This window comes from Diceros bicornis, chromosome 23, assembly GCF_020826845.1.
Source record: "Diceros bicornis minor isolate mBicDic1 chromosome 23, mDicBic1.mat.cur, whole genome shotgun sequence".
Classification (NCBI taxonomy): domain Eukaryota; kingdom Metazoa; phylum Chordata; class Mammalia; order Perissodactyla; family Rhinocerotidae; genus Diceros; species Diceros bicornis.
This window is the reverse complement of record NC_080762.1, coordinates 35,154,379-35,160,378: the sequence shown is the minus strand read 5'-3', so window position 1 is coordinate 35,160,378 and position 6,000 is coordinate 35,154,379.

The window sequence follows — 6,000 nt, the reverse complement described above, 5'->3', positions numbered from 1 at the left end:
GCCCCACATGAGTGATCATAACGGCTCTATGAATTTTTAAGATGTGACTGCTGAAAATTCTTTTAAAACAATCAGAAATTAATCTTTAACATTACTCATGATTTAAATAAATTCTGACCTTTTTCAAGAATATCCATTCAGTCTACAGAGTTTGAAAATTCAAATTGGTCAGTACAATATTAAATTATAGCAGAAACTAGTGTCTTCATATTTTTTTCAATATGGTAACTTCTGGGGTGTGGGGAGAGACCCTCTTGTTGAAAGCTTTAAAGTCATTTCTCAAACAAAAGACATAGTTAATCTTGAAAAAAAAAATCCTTTCACTTAGTTTTCCTGTTGTGGGAATGTGCAAAATACACTCTTCCCTTTTTTTTTTGATGAGGAAGATTAGCCCTGAGCTAACATCTGATGCCAATCCTCCTCTTTTTGCTGAGGAAGATTGGCCCTGGGCTAACATCCGTGCCCATCTTCCTCTACTTTATATGGGACCCCACCACAGCATGACTTGACAAGCGGTGCGTTGGTGTGCTCTGGGGATCCAAACCTGCCAACCCTGGGCCTTGGAAGCGGAGCGTTTACACTTAACTACTACGCCACCGGCGGGCCCCAACATCCCATTTTTAAAAAGTGCACTAAATAAAGAGGTAATCCTTCTTGTCCTCTCAGGCTTCCCATGTGATTGAAAATGGAGACTCTTCAGTATTTAACCCATAAGCTCTTGGAATGTTCCAGACAAAATTTTACTCACTTTTTTTATTGTATCAACAAATATTAATTGAGATTCCTACTGTATCCAGGTAATTAGGCTGAACATGAGCGGTACAAAAAAAGAATCAGACCCTCTTCTACAAGATGTTTGTGGGGTCCTTTGATGATAAGCCCATTAGGAACAGACAGCATATAAGTCAGAGGAGCTGGAAGGACCTCCTAGATATTAGTGTCCCAATTCCATCACATCCTTTTGTTCTCCTTTAAGTTCTTAAAAATATAATATAAGGCTGTACATACAATAGGAATTCAACACACGTTAACTGTTGTTGATTAAGTTCTAGTTGTTATCACTCAACGTGCCACCAAAAAAATTTCACTTGACTCGTTCTTTACAATATTCCTGGACAAGGTTGCTGCCGTTGCCACTGTTGTTATTTAATCACTTTTCTGGATTATTTGGATTACTTCCAAAATCTTTATATTAACTCAAATTATAAAACTACTTTTTGGTTCATTAAAATTGCCGACTTATTCCACTCTGGGTTGTGAACGGGTCTGGAACCTAGGTTACCTGCTCAGGCTTTGGATCATGCATTCTCATCTAACATGTTCACCTGCAAATTAGTTAAGAAAGACCAGCTGACCGTGCAGGTATCACCATGATAGGAGCATCCATTAAGAAGGAAGGGGTTATAAATCCATAGATTTTGCAGCTGGAAGGAAATTTCAAGATCATCCAACGATCTCATTCTCCACAAGAGAAAAGTCAAGAGAGAGTAGGTACTTTATTTTGCTCATCTACAGGACCCGAAACACAGTAAAATAATAATAAATAGCAGAAACTTTGTGCCTAGTACAGTGTTAAGCATTTTGTATTCATTATCTCATTCTTACCATAAAATCTGAGATAGTGCTAATTTCTGTATTTTTGCAGATGAGAAAACTGAGATTTTTAGAGGTTAAGTAAGATGCTCAGGTTCGGTAATCAGTAAAGAGCTGAACCTCAATGCAAATCTAACCCAAAGCCCAAGTTCCCTTCCCCACCCGTTATTATTACTGCATTTTACACTAGGTACTGATAAATGGATTGAATTTATAATATTAAAATTTCCCAATAGATGGACTCAATGAATGTAGAAAGAAAGAGAGAGGGAGGGAGGGGGGGAAAAGGGAGGGAGGGGGGGAGGATAAAAGAAAGAATATCCATTCAAAATATTCCTGAGTACAGTAACTTCCATGATTTCTAATTTGCATCCTTTGCTTTCAGTCCAATATAACAATTCTTAAAACCAGGTTCTAGGAGATTATTCTTCAATGACTTAATTAGTAAGCTCAGAAAAGTAAACTGTATCAGGTGAATAGGATAAAAGTTACTACGTAATATAAAAAGCTTCCAAACATTGATCTAAAAGTATTAGCACTGTTACCTCACCAGGCACTGGAAAAATCGCATAAAACCTCTGCAGTTATATGAACATTACAAACTTTAAATTCAATAATCTAAATATACTTTACAAATCAAATACATTACTTTCATCACAATGGATAAACATTACATTTTACATAAATTTATTAACTAAAGATATTTAAATAAAAGCCTATTGGCCTAAATACTTAAGAACTTATTTCTATGCATGGATGAACGCATTTTTTATTTTTGTTTTTTAATATATTTTTAAACTAATATGATGTTTTCTTTACGTTTATTCTAGTGTGCATGTATGGAATATGTATATTATTCTTTAAAAATAAACAAAATCCACAGATTCTTCTGGTAATTTTTCGTGATACAAGCTATGTAGTACATAATATATTATATACTAAGATTTTACTACAATATAAAGCATTGATGAGCACTTTGTCACAAATAATAATTGGTTTTTCTCCCCCTCAGGTATTCTTTATAAAGCATTTTGAAATTGTCAAATAGGTTTCAAATTCATTGTCATTGTTATTATGTTTAAATAAACTACTACTTTAAAATGCATTACTACTGTCATTACTTAATAATTAGCTCTATACCCTGCATTAAGCACCTACTGTGTGCACGACCCTGAGCCAGAAACTACCACATAGTCAAACACAGGAACAAACACTAGGCTTCTTTTTTCCTTTGAGGGCTTATTTGCTGGTTCTTTAAGTTTTAAATATACTAAGTTTATAGCGACTTAAGGAGAAAATGACAAAACCAGTGACCAATCTTTTATTATTTGTTTCAGTTCAGGCTTTATCTCAAGTCAGATTTTTTGCCAAGTTTTCTTATTGAGTACACTTAACCTATTTGGTTTTATAGACTTAGTTTAAAATGCTTCCTTGTATAAAAGGAAATTTTCTGGGGGCCAGCCCAGTGGCGCAAGTGGTTAAATGCTCTCGCCCCGCTGCGGTGGCCCAGGGTTCACCAGTTCAGATCGTGGGCGCTCACCGATGCACTGCTTGGCAAGCCATGCTGTGGCGGCATCCCATATAAAGTGGAGGAAGATGGGCACGGATTTTAGCCCAGGGCCAGTCTTCCTCAGCAAAAAAAGAGGAGGATTGGCAGATGTTAGCAGAGGGCTGATCTCCTCACACAAAAAAAAAAAAAAAAAAGGAAATTTTCTGCTTGAACTAAGATAATTTTGGAACATCTGATCCACAATGCTATAAATTTGGAAAGTGTTTTATGATGTCAGACCAACAGTCCTGTGTAATTTCTAGCTTTATCCATATTTTGGTCAGATATTCTCCACCAAATTTTTGCATTCTTTTGAAAGCAAAACATATTTTTCCTTTAAAGAACTTCTTAGGAGATGCTCTTTAACAAGATTAGAGAAAGCTTGGCTCTAATCGTGGTTAAAAGATGGGCAAGCTTACGTCAATTATACTCAGCACAGGGTACCAGGTCACGTGATGAAAACAATCACGCCTAAAGGTCAAGGGAATTGAGATTTCTTCACCTGAGAAAAGGGGGATACTGGGGAAGAGGGCTAACGATTAATTATCTTCAGGAATCTGCAGAGTGTTAAGGAAGAATCCAGATGCATTCTTCTTTTCAAGTAAAGAAAAGATAAAGAGCCAATAGACTGAAATTTCAAGAAGAGAAAATTTAATTTGAGATAAGATATAATGTCTTGACTGTAGGATAATGAAATACTGTAACAGATTAAATAAAAAGGTATTTTGAAATTAGTTAAGGCTTTGATCCATCTAAGAGCAAAGACATAAACCAGATAAACTCAATTCAACAAAATAATTATGTAAAATATATATTATCTGCCAATGTTTCCCTCCTAATAGGATCTCATGAAAAATATTTTTATTTTATAGTAATGATATCTACAAGCCTTTTTTTTCTCTCTTATTACATGTATTATTATCACTGACAGTCTGGTCATGCTATTATGCATGGGTGGCTAAGGACACAAAATTTGACCACAAACTTTTGTTTTCCTGCTTGCCATAATAGTGGAGACTCCTTTGATGTGGACCTGATTTCCATTTAGCCTATCAGTAATTGTAGACTCCTCCCTAAAATCCTCATGCTAAAAGGTCTCTGGAGTTAAAAAGAGCCATGTCCTATCAGATTCTTCCATTATTTTTGTATCACCTGATTCCAAAGATAGCCTAAGGGGGCAGTGATGTTGCAAAGCAGGGGTTCTCAAACTTTTCCACCAATAAGCTCTTGTATCAGTCAATGTCTAGTCAATAAAACAGAAACCACTCCAGATATTTCAAAAATCAAGACTTTAATGCGGGAGTGGATCACAAACTAATGGGAAGAAGTGAAAAAGCCAGAAGATAAGAAAGAAATAGAGAACTACAATGGATAACAAAGTTTTTACGTAAAGACCAGGAAGATGCCGCCATCTCTAGCATCTTCCTGATGGCCATGAGCCCACTCACTGCTAAGTTACCTGGAGACATCAGCAGCCGCCACTGATGTCGGAATCACATTGCCGCCACGGGCAAGAAATCAAGAATCTGAACTCCTATGGACGCTGCTGAAATTAGTGCTTTGTTCCCAAAGCCCATAGTCATTTGCAATCACTCCCAGACACCCACAACGGCCCTCTGATGAAAACTGGTGGAAAAGAAAAATAGCTTTTCCCTTCCCCTCACCTTCTAGTGAGAAAGTGCAACCCATTGGCAAAAATCTAAGAGCAAGCTGGGTCAAAGGAACTGGGAACATATAGTTTCCAAACTTCCAACCCCAGCAATACAAAGAACAGTATAAATGGCGAGTGTGGCTCTCAGACTGTGCTTATACCTAGCACAGTGCCTGTCATCTAGCTTATGCCCTTGAGATATTTATCAAATAAACGATTCATGGGAGAAAGGAATGTTCAGACATTAATAGCATTTGTTCATCTCTTAGTCATTGTCTTTCTGTTTCCCCCAAATGTTTTGAGATTGCATGCTATAAAAGATACCAGTACCATCAGGCAATGGCAACGAAGATACAATAATAAGATCCATTTAATAAGGGAATGAAAAGGACAGTTATAGAAGAAAGTTGAGTACAATTAATCAAGGCTGTAGAATCGTTTACTGATGCCAAAGTAGGCTTGCCAGAAAAAATACAGGACACCCAGTTAAATTTGAATATTATAAAAATGTTCATTGTTTATCTGGAATTAAAATTTAACTGAGTATCTATATTTTTATCTACTACATTCGGCAATCCTATGCCAAAGGACACCACATTCTTTTCTGTATTTTATTTCCTGTTATTTAACACAACACCATGAGACAGAGTGCAGAACACATAGCAGAGCTTATTTTTTACCAAACAGTTCTACATTTCTAAATTAAATTTCCTTATTTGACTATAAAACCTTAATGTGTAGATCTCTCCAAAGGGAGAAAAAAATAACATGATAATTTTCACATTTAATAGCATTTTATATCTTAGAAATAATTTTAAATTTAATAATTTAAAACTTATTACAATCTTATGAGATCAGCCAAACTACTCATATTTCTAATTTTTAAAAAAGAAGACTCAGAAAGTTTAAACAATTTGTCCAAAGTCACAGGATTAGCGTACATGCTGCCACTTGAATGTCCTTTCCATATCTCCATGAACTTTCTGCAGCCCAATATCTTAAAAAACACTAAACCTAAAATTTGGTTCAGAGGCTGGCCTGCTGGCGTAGTGGTTAAGTTCACGTGCTCTACTTTGGTGACCCGGGGTTCAGGGGATCGAATCCTGGGCGTGGACCTATGCACTGCTCATCAAGCCATGCTGTGGCAGCATCCCATATACAGAATAGAGGAAGGTGGGCACAGATGTTAGCTAAGGGCCAATCTTCC